The following is an 11792-nucleotide window of genomic DNA, read 5'->3' as shown; positions in this document are numbered from 1 at the left end:
TCCCAGCAGGGAGACCCTTCGTGGACAGTTTTCAGTAAAGCTTTTAGATTCAGTTGGACTAGGAAGAGAAAGCTTGGCGATCTGCTCCCACAATTTAGACAAAGAGAACCCTCCCTGTGAATCACATCGAGCGTTGTCAGATACAGTACTAGAAGATGAACCTCCCTCAAAATGCACAGTGATTACAACTGTGAACTTGAATAATATACCAATGCTTATGAACATGGCACCAGACAGGTAGCATTTTGTTCTACTGTACATGAGATCACCATTTTGTTCTACTGTACATGAGTCAGCTTGGTAAATAACAAATATATCCCTTCCTTGTCCTCAACTTCCAAATTTGCTAACTTGCTAGTTTTCTGTTGTAAACTTCTGCCTAGTCTTTCTGCATATGCAGCCGTTCCTGTTATCCTTTTTCTCAGATTATTCCTACCGTGACCCATGTGCCTGAAATGGTCCTCGTCTTCTATCTCCTTGTCTTTTATTCCTGAGATTTAGTCCATTAGTATGACCCTTCCACCCATACCTCCTTATGTGATATCCTATTCTGGATTCTATGCCTGTGGCTATAATCCCATTTTAGAGGGAGTTCTTTGTTATGGGATTAAGGTAAGATGTATCCTTTCAGTATCTACTCTTCTTGAGGGTGTGACTTATTGTGAGGAACAGAAGGATTTCTCTTAAATTGTCTCCCCAAAATATGTACCAGACTTAGCTGCTTAAGAATGGCTGTACAATAGGTGATCAGTGAAAGTAGGTCAGAGGTTATTCTCCTTAACATCAGCCATCAATAGTGGCTAGACTATTAGTCTGACTCAACCTGAATAAGACCCACTCCCTTCTGATAAGGATAATGGTGGTCTGTTCACTTGCAGGAGATACCAGAGAGGGCAAACCCGCCCAAGGGTGACCGAGGTTAGGTAGCCATTATCAGCTGTCTAGATCAAGCAGACACCACTGTTTATCCCACAACAAATGTGGACACACCCCTAGGTCACCCCCCTCCTATTGATTGTATTGCCCTTTTCTGTGATGTATGACTCTGTAATCAGACCCCCCTAAAGTGATATAATGCGTGGTTAGCAATAAATAATGAGGCTCCTTGGTTCTTGAGAGGGTGGCTGGAGAAGGTGGTTAAGGAGGACGAAGCAGCAGCTTCTTCTCTGACGGCTAATCCCCCTCCACGAGAACCATCAAGTGGGGCTGAGTTGAGCGATACTACCATGAATTGCATCTGACTCCATTACTTGACTCCATCTTTTAGCTCTCATGCTCTCTATGACTTTACTATAACCTCTACTGATTATCGCTGTACAATTGTGCCTACCGAAACTGTGATGTTTTGTGGGGTTTCCTCTTCCCTTTAACCCCACAACTTATGTTTTCCTTGGGGGTATGGCTTACTAAAATATAAAACCACACTTCCATCAAAGCCATTCCTCTGTGTATAAGAGCCATCTTGGATACAGAGAGAACTGCCAGGATCATTGGAAGTGTAGCACATTCAAGATCTCTCTCTCTGAAGTGACAGAGGCTAAGACCAGAGGCAATGGACACTGAGGCAAGGAGACTATGAGACAGCATAGAGAAGCAGTGCCAAGACTTTGAGGTTGTGAGATGGTGAGGGCTGGCTTCCTGGCCCATGGAAACAGAGGCCAAGAGACCACATTGCCGAGAGGCTGGGGACCAGAGAGATGCTGGCTAATGGCTGAGGAGAGGTGTTGCTTTGGATCAATGACTGTTTCCTTCATGTTTTCTGATCCTTCCTCGTGGTAACCTATCAAAATCCCTAATAGGATCCTTTAACTGAGGAGTATACCCCAGCATAAAAGTAGAGTGCTATGGGCAGAATGGTAGGTCTCTGCATCAGTAAAGAAAGCTGGAGGGCGGAAACATGTCTGCCTTCTGCCTCAGGGGAGCAGTGGAGGTCAGACATGGGGCTCTCCACGCTGTTAACGCAATGCCTCTCCCATTTCACCTTTCTCATTCCAGAGTCTCAATTGTCCTTTAGCTTCCAAGACCCATCTTTGACTCCAGTGTTTCTAGTGTACAATATTTATTTCTATTTATTTTAGAATGCCAGGGTACAGCATTCATGCTCTCAATCTATTCTCTATCACCCTAAAATAATGGACCATCTGAAGAATCCATCTTCTAGCCTTAAAATATTTAAAGATGATGATGAATAAGACTATGTTCCCCTTATTTATAGAATTACATAATCCTAAAGCCTAGATTACTTATAAATCCCAAACAAAAGGATTATTTGTTTGGGTACTAGTCATAGGACTGATATGCTGCTAAACATACTCCAACAAATTGCTGCTAAACATATTCTAACAGACATAGTTTCTGCTTGATAGAAAGGCTGTATTTAAATGGATCATTGAATACTCTTACTTCAGGTGAGAAATCCCAGATTGAAGTTAGGACAAAAGAAATGAATTCAACTACCTTCAGCCTTATTCCTGTCTGTGGTTCTCCATGTACTGGCTCTTTTTCAGGAGAAGGTAGCACAGCAGGTTTACCACACAGTGAAGTCAGGATACTCTGGCAAAGACCTTCAGCAGGCCTGCTGTACCAAAAGGGTGAAAGTAGTGAGTAGTAAGATCCTGCCCGGAGCTGGCAGGCCCTTCTTGTATGTCTGGCATGGCCCGTGAAACTCAGAGCCAGGATTTTTTTTAAAGCAGTTGTCCCTGAAACATTTTTCTTTAAAACAAAATGTGCACCATGAATGTTATTCTTCTATTCAAAACCCTCCACTGGTACCCCCTTGCTTTAACTATAGAATCCTATTTGTTTTCAATTCACCTCCAATAATCTCTCTTCCTATTAAGCCTTGGCATAAGATCTCTGCTGCTGTTAGCTCCCTTTGAGTAGGTTCCAACTCTTGGCCACCCCATGCATATGAGTGAACAAAGTACTATCTGTGTGTCATGTCCACGATTGATTGTGGATTGTAGTGCTGTGATCTCTACGGTTTTCTTCGATTGATATTTGGAAGTAGATTCAAAGCTTTTCTTCCTAGTGTGTCTTAGTCTGGAGCACAATTTCAACCTATTCAGTGTCACAGTAACATACAAGCCTCCACTGACAGACAGGAAGTGTCTGAAATAGGAGTTGAACTCAGGTCAACTACAAGGAAGACAAGCATTTACCACTGAACTGCTAAGGCTTCTAATAGTCCCCAAGTCTGCTTTTCCCTCTCCACATTTAGAAGAAAAAAAGACATATTGTGGTAGAATATGAATCATAATAATTTTCAGCTGAACCATATTTACATATATAATTCAATGGCACTAATTACACTCACAATGGTGTGCAATCACCACTACTATTTATTTCAAAAATATTTTGATCACTCCAAACAGAAACTCTGTACCCATTAGCCTTCATTGTTTTAAACCATTTTATGTGAACTGGGTACAGCAGATCAGTTTTCCATTCAAGAACCCATACACATTTCCTTCACTTTCTTGATTGCAGTCCTCACAACTCAACACCACGTGTCCCATCTCATTCCTGTGCTTCCCGCTTCCGTTTGTCCTTCTTTCCTAATATTTCTGAGATTTGTTGTTGGGTAAATGCGGCTCTTTTAATCTCAAATGGCTGATTATACTAAGGTGTGAGGATCTCACTAGGGTTACTTTTAGCCTTGTAGACCTGGCTGTTTGTTTCTCTTAAAATTGAATAGTGGTGGTGAGTTAATTTTCAGACCTAAAGGATAACTAAAGTCTCTATAGTCTTAGGGGTTCCACCAGTTTCTAACGAAGCTGTAAGGCAGGGTTTTTTGTTATTTTTAAAATGATTTTGATTCCACATTTTTCTCCCACTTTCCCTACAACCTTCTAAAGACAATAGAGGTAAATAATGTTATATACGCAATTCTAAGATAGCAATGATCTATGAGTAAAGGCATGGAGAGACACAGGAGCTGAATAGATTTGGGAGGAAAGTGAGATTATTTGCAGATGCAGCAAATATATCCCTGAATATGAAGCGTACAAGGAGCAAAGTTATGGAAACTTTTAGGCATATCCAAAGTCCAAAGGCCATAATCTCAGGAGACAACAAGGTCTATTAGTTTAACATAGTCTGCAAAGGTTATGTCCCACTACTCCTTTGCTGAGTAGCAAGGAGGGTCTATTAAAACCTAGGGACCAGCGATCTGATGTGTAACTATGAGATCTCTTCCCTGTCCAGAAGAAACCAAAGTCAAGAAAGCTGAAGACACATGGAAACAAGTCGTTCATTGGACTAATGGTTCATATGAATATCAATCTCCACAGCCCTGAGACCTAAAAGATTAGATGATGCCCAACTACTGATGGTTCCTCCAAACTTTTAACTGGCTATATTGTACTCAGCATTCAGAATTCAGTCAGTATATCACAGCTTCTTCTTTTTTCATCCAGAGTTTTATTTTAAAATTTGTTATTGTGAATCAAGTGAAGGCTTACAGAGCAGATAACCAGTTTTACTATCAGTAGTGCATACATGTTTTGTTTCAACACGTCCATTGCATTCTCTTCAGTGCACAACCACTCACCATACTTCTTACCTATGTTTCCTATTTCTACCCCTCCTTCTTTCCTAAACTTTGACACTTTGTTCATGAGTAAAGACCCTTTTGGTCTTCTAGAAAATAAAAAATATCAACACAGAGGAGAGTTCAGTTCCAAATCTGAAGGGTGATGAAGACCATATTCTTTGGGTTTCATACAGTTTATAACTTCCGCCCCCCAGTAAACCTGTTTTCTTTATTATTCGAGCTTTTTCTCACTTTTTATCCCACTCTATCCATGCTCTACTAATGCAATAATTTTTAGAGAAGTTGGTAGGTTTATTGGTCTGGGTTGACTAGCGAAATGAATCCAGAGACATTCAAATGTGTATAAGGAAGAGTTTTATATACAAGAGCAATTGAATATTTAGAAAAAAATCCAGCCCACTCTAGTTCAAATCCTTAAGTCTGTATAAGCCCATATGTACAATACCAAACTATAAATTTCTCTTCAGACTCACGAAACACAGGCAATGATGCTGAATGCAGGATGATCACAGGCCAGTGGGTGAAAAGTCTTGTGGATCCAGTACTGGTGTAAGCATCTCAACACTGGCAGGGGTCTCCACGTGTCTTCTCCAGCTCCAATGCTCTAGCTGTGATCAGCCTGTCTCCATGCGACTTGTCAACAAGAATGTCTCCCAGGGACTGAGCCTGCATCCTGCCTCCAGTGAGCTATTTATCTCCTTAGTGCAGCAGTTCTCAACCTTTGGGTTGCGATCTCTTTGGGGGTCAAATGACCCATTCACAGGGTTCGCCCAATTCATAATAGTATCCAAACGACAGTTATGAAGTAGCAACAAAAATAATTTCATGTTGGGGTTCACGACAACATGAGGAACTGTTTTGTTTTTTTGATCGTTTTATTAGGGGCTCATACAACTCTTATCACAATCCATACATACATCAATTGTGTAAAGCACATTTGTACATTCATTGCCCTCATCATTCTCAAAACATTTGCTCTCGACTTAAGCCCCTGGCATCAGGTCCTCATTTTTTCCCCTCCCTCCCTGCTACCCCCTCCCTCATGAGCCCTTGATAATTTTTAAATTATTATTTTGTCATATCTCCCTTCACCCACTTTTCTGTTGCCAATCCCCCAGGAACTGTTTGAAAGGGTTGTGGCATTAGGAAGGTTGAGAACCACTGATTTAGCACCTCCAAATGATGTCATCAAACTGTGACCTAATTGACAGGCTAACCTCCACCCTTTCATACTTAATCATCTCAGATTGACAACAGATTATATAGCTACCACAGTAGGATATCACAGTGTCTTTGGGAAGCCTCTGCTGGTTGCCTCAAAGTTGGGAAGATGTCTTCCCCCTGATATTTTCCTTTAAGTCACTATATTGTGACTGTTTGCTTATCTGGCTCTAGCACTATGTTATAAGCTCTCCGAGGCAAGAAGAGTTTCTTCTTCTACATCATGTACCACAGTTTGACCCAGTATCAGACATGCATCCAGAGGTCTATCTAAAGTAGGGTGCCACTGAGAGTAGGCATCACTGAGCAGTTACTATTGACTATTTCAGTTTGCATTGTCAATTATGAGAGATCATCCATTAATTTAAAACTAATTGGTATAAGCACTGCTTTATGTAGATATTCTATAGCATGTGAATGCATTTATATTTTCAATCAGAAAATAATTGAGTGAACAACTTATTATCTGAGACGTTCTGACTACTAATGTTCCTATGACTCCTGGCCACAGGCGCAAAATTGACCCCTACACCTGAGAATTGCATCTCACTTGCATGACTCAGATTTCAATCTTCCTTTGCTTTCTTTAAGGAGCCCTGATGTTGCAGTGATATGTTGGGCTGCTGACCATAGGTCAGCAGTTTGAACCTACCATCTGCTTTCTGTGAGACAGATGAGGCTTTCTGCTCCCTTACAAATTAATAGTCTCTGAAACTTACAGATGCAGTTCTGTTCTTTCCTACCAGAGCCCTAGGAGTGTGAAGTGACTCAGTGGCAGTGAACTCAGCTTCGGTTTGTTTGGTTTGCAGTACTATGCTTGAGCTGAATGTGTCTGTTGAGAGATGACACATTGCTCAAAAAGCTAATCACATTTAAACAAACCAGTTTTAGTTTAAGATATGGTATTAACAAAACCAAACCAAAAGGGAATGCTCAATTTTGATTCAAGATGGTGAACAATTTGCTTTCTTTTTGTCTGGGCTCTGGTTCAAGTGCCCCAATTCAGCTTATAGCAGAACTAACTAAATGAAAACTCAAAAGGAAATTTTTTAAAGATGAGTTTTATAGCAATGACATCATTACATAAAATATTGGCATTTCATATTTTCCAAACAGAAACTTGGAAATAACAGAATACAAGTTAAATAAAAAAGTTGAAACAAATCCAATTCTCTATTTTTCTTTCCATTTTTTTCTAACTAAGCTTTTTTTTTTTGCCAGCTTTACTTTTCATAATCATATGATAGATTGTTCAAGAAAGACCCAGTGGGCACATTTCTCCTCAAAATGAGCCTCTCAGTGCACCAGGAGGTCAAGGTCTAGGAAGCATGCAAGAAGCCAATTGTTAATGCAGAATGCTAATATACATATATTCATGTAAGATTTTTTCTGTTGTTGAACAATTGAGGATCCTAGGCATTTTTTAAATATGTAGGTATATGGAGACCATTAGATTAAAAATGCAAATCACTTGGTGAAAATCTATCTTAACTATACAAAGATAATACTAACTCAAAACATATATTCTAATAGCATCAGTATGGCAATATTATTTTGGTATAACAAGGCTACATAACACACGTTTAGTTTGTGTTCATTTAGTTACTCTGAATCATTAGACATATGAGATAGAACTGTGAACTTTCCCATATTTTGCTGGTATATCTTCTAAAGGAATTTTGAAAAACTAAATTCTCTTGCACACTTTTATCTTACTTCTGAAATATTTCATTGCAATTTCTAATTGATGCCAAAAAAATTAATTTTGGGATTTAAAAATGATACTATAATATTATTTACAAAGAATGAAATTTTTTAAAATAAATATCAAATATAAAGATGAAAGCTTTATTGGAAATTCATCCCTTGGCATAGGCTTGGGAACCCCTATTTTATTACTGAATACATGTTATCATTTAATTAATTAATTTTGTTATTTAATAAATCCAAGGATGAATATTGTGTAAGTTCTAACTTATTGTCAGAAGGAGCAGGTTGAAATGGGAATTACTAGCAAATAGGAGAGAGACATTGGAAAATGCAAGTATGGGGTTTACAAAAGTAAATTCATCATTTTAATTAATAACATTATTTATAGACACTTCATAATGCATCCTTTTTAATGAATGCCAAATCTAATAAATATCTAGTATAGAAAAGGTAAATATGTAAATTTAAATTTGAGAACATTAGGTTGTTTCCATCTATTTTGCTATTGTGAGCACAGCTGCATGCAATGAATATGGGAATACAGGTATATATTTGTGTTGTGGCTTTTATTTCTCTGGGCATTTACCAAGTACGGGATTGTTTGATGATATGATATTACTCTTTCCAGATTTATAAAGAAATGCTATAACCTTTTCCACAGTGGCTAGAAATATTTGAGAAAGAGCTTGAGAGAAGGAAACATGTCCTTAGCAGGTGCATAGACCTAGAAGGAAGATGTGATAATAAATTAGTTTTGCATTTTTATACTATTGTTTTACAACCATGTCTATGATTTTGTAGCAATACTATTTGACTTGATCTATCTTCAAAACGTTTTGAAAATGTGCATTATAAAAATTATGCATGGTGTTTTTGTGTGTGCTCAAAATAAACTCATACTGACTTGTCATAGAATGTCAGAACTAGCTCTAATTTGAGGTGTAAGACATCAATTTTTAAAAATACCCTATTAAAGCAACATGACTTCAGCTAAAACTGAAGCAAAAACAAAGACCAAATGTATGAGGAAGCTGGGGCAGAAGAATGGTGAAATTATTTTGCTTTATAAAACGTTTATGGAGACAATGCCCTGAAGATAACTTTCTTTAAGAAGTGTCAAGATTATGTTGAAGATGAAACTGGCAGTGGTAGACCATTCACATCAATTAGCAAGAAGAAAAAAATTAATCTTGTTTATACCCTAATTGAAGACAATCAATGACTAACAACAGAAACAATAACCAAGGGCAAAGACACCTTAGTTGGTTCAATTTACACAATCCTGTCTGGAAAATTAAAGTTCAGCAAGCTTGCCAAAAGTGTTGCAACCAGATCAGTTGCACAAAAGAGCACAGCTTTCAATAGAAACTTTAAACATGTCAGATCAAGATCCTTAAGCATTTCTTGGAAGATTTGCAAGAGGAAGTGAATCACAGCTTTACCAGTGTGGTCCTGAAGACAAAGCTCAAAAGACTGCATTGGAATAGTTAAGTTCCCAGTACCCTCAATTCTTTAGAGATGTAGTAAATGACAGATATCATCACTTAAAAAAAAGTCTTGACCTTGATAGTGCTTTCATTAAAAAATAAAGTGAATATATTTTATTTTTATCCTCAAATTCCATTTTTCTATGAATTTTTGAAGTATCCGTGTAATTGATAAAAAATATTGAGTGCCTGGGTGGTTCAAATATCTCAACCAATGGATAAGAAAGAACTAGAGGTCAGGGCCGACCCCAATCCCAACTCCCTGGACACCTGCCCCTCCCCCAGAAGAATTTATTTCAGAGGACAGCACTGAAGTTGCAGCTCTGGGAGATGGATATGTCTTATCAGAGCACACGGGAGCAAATGAAGGGGGAGGAAGAGAGAGTGGAGCACACCCTGGCCCACCAAGCCTAGAGGACGATTTCCCTGCTCAGAGAAGCCTATCCACAGAGAAGACCATATGGCTGGCCCCACTATGAGACACGACATCCCTCACTGACCCATAGTCCTACAGGGGACAACACTGGAGACACAGTGTGGGAATTCCACCCAATCTGATCCCACCACACTGAGGCAAAACACTAAGGGCATGCAACAGAACAGCAAGGGGAACAGAGCAATGAAGTCCCCTTTAGACTTTGGGGCCAGGGCTTGGTGTCTCATCAGAATCAACCAGAAAACACTCTTAAAGGTCAACAAGCAGTCATTGAACTAACTAGAAGCTTTTCTTTCCTGTTGCTGTGTTTTGTTTGTTTGTTTTTGTCATTGGCTCATTGTTGTTGCTATTTTGTTTTCTTTTATTGCTTGGTTTTGCTCTGTCTTATTTTGGTGCATGTTACTATCTCCGCTGATTTGTCTAAATAAGATAGGCTGGATGAACAATCTGGAGGAGAAAACAATGGACCTAAAGTTCCGGGGGGACATGGGGGAAAAGAAGTGGTGTTAACAAGCCCAGGGACAAGGGAACAACAAGTGATCCAAATCGGTGGTGAGGAGGGTGTAGGAGGCCTGGTAGGGCATGACCAAGTGTAATGTAACCAAGAGGAATTACTGAAACCCAAATGAAGGCTGAGCATGATAGTGGCACAAGAGGAAGGTCAAAGGAAATAGAAGAAAGAGCCAGGAAGCAAAGGGCATATATAGAGGTCTAAATAAAGGCATGTACATATGTAAATATATTTATATATGAGGATGTGAGATATATGTGCATATATGTATAGGTTTAGTATTAAGGTAGCAGATGGACATTGGGTTTCCACTCAAGTACTCCTCATTGCAAGAATCCTTTGTCTTATTAAACTGGCATTCCATGATGCTCACCTTCCCAACACAATCGCTGAAGACAAATGGGTGCATAAGCAAATGTGGTGAAGAAAGTTGATGGTGCCTGGCTACCCAAAGATATAGCGTCTGAGGTCTCAAAGGTTTGAAGGTAAACAAGCGGCCATTTAGCTCAGAAGCAACAAAGCCCACATAGTAGAAGCATACCAGCCTTTGTGATCACGAGGTATCAAAGGGATCAGGTATCAGGCGTCATCAGAACAAAAAAAATCATATCATTGTGAGTGAATGGGAGTGCAGAGTGGAGACCCAAAGTCCATCTGTAGACAACTGGACATTCCCTTACTGAAGGGTCGCAGTGTTGCAACGACGAAACATACAAATTTCCTCTAGTTCCTAAATGCTTTCTCCCCCCCCCCATTATCATCATCCCAACTTTACCTTATAAATCTGGCTACACCAGAGGATGTACACTGGTACAGATAGGAACTGGAAACACAGGGAATCCAGGACAGATGATACCTTCAGGACCAGTGGTGAAAGTGGCAATACCGGGAGGGTGGAGGGAAGGTGGGGTGGAAAGGGGGAACCAATTACAAGGAACTACATATAACCTCCTCCCTGGGGGATGGACTCTACAGAAAAGTGGATGAGGGGAGACATTGGACAGTGTAAGATATGACAAAATAATAACTTATAAATTATCAAGGGTTCATGAGGGAGGAGGGAGCGGGAGGGAGGAGAAAAAATAAGGAGCTGATGCCAGGGGCTTAAGTGGAGAGCAAATGTTTTGAGAATGATGAAGGCAATGAATGTACAGATATGCTTTACACGATTGATGTATGTATGGATTGTGATAAGAGTTATATGAGCCCCTAACAAAATTATTTTTTAAAAAAGAACTAGAGGTCCCTCATTCATGCAGACCAAGTGTTTTATGCTCACTGTCTTCTTTAAACCCCAATACATTTATGAGGCAAATAGTCTCTATTTTACTTTATAGATATGAAAACTACAGCCTATGTGATTAATAAATGAGGTAAAATTATTTAGCTGGTAAATGAAAACTTTGGGATTCATATCCAGACCTATTTTGAGGAAAAACAAAAAACAAAAACCCTGACCATTTCCTGGTAGCCAACGTTTGTCCTCTCTGGGGGGCACTCTGCCTTTCTTCACCAACTAGCCTGAAGAAAAGGGGCATTGGACAAGAAGTACTAAGCTATGAACTCTAGCTATGTGACTCTTGGGAGGTGTTTAACCTTTCAGTAACCACTTTATCTATAAAATGTGTTGTTCTGCTTACTGTACAGACTTAAGGAGCCAACACACTACAACCTGGAGGCCAAAAAGCCTGCTATGACAGAGCAAAAACTAGCCTTAGGAATTGTCTCACCCAATACTTAGAGTTGACTCACAGGGACATTGTGTCACAAGGGAATGAAGTAAATTAACTAAAACCATATGATAAATTCTAAGAAGTACTAAGACATTCTAATTTTCACATCAATGCTTTTCAATATATGCAAGCCTGATTT

The sequence above is a fragment of the Echinops telfairi genome, unplaced genomic scaffold (assembly GCF_000313985.2).
Source record: "Echinops telfairi isolate 266 unplaced genomic scaffold, ASM31398v2 ScPeMD7_7424;HRSCAF=8462, whole genome shotgun sequence".
Taxonomy (NCBI): domain Eukaryota; kingdom Metazoa; phylum Chordata; class Mammalia; order Afrosoricida; family Tenrecidae; genus Echinops; species Echinops telfairi.
The sequence above is the reverse complement of the archived record's forward strand: the minus strand, read 5'-3'. Positions refer to the sequence as shown.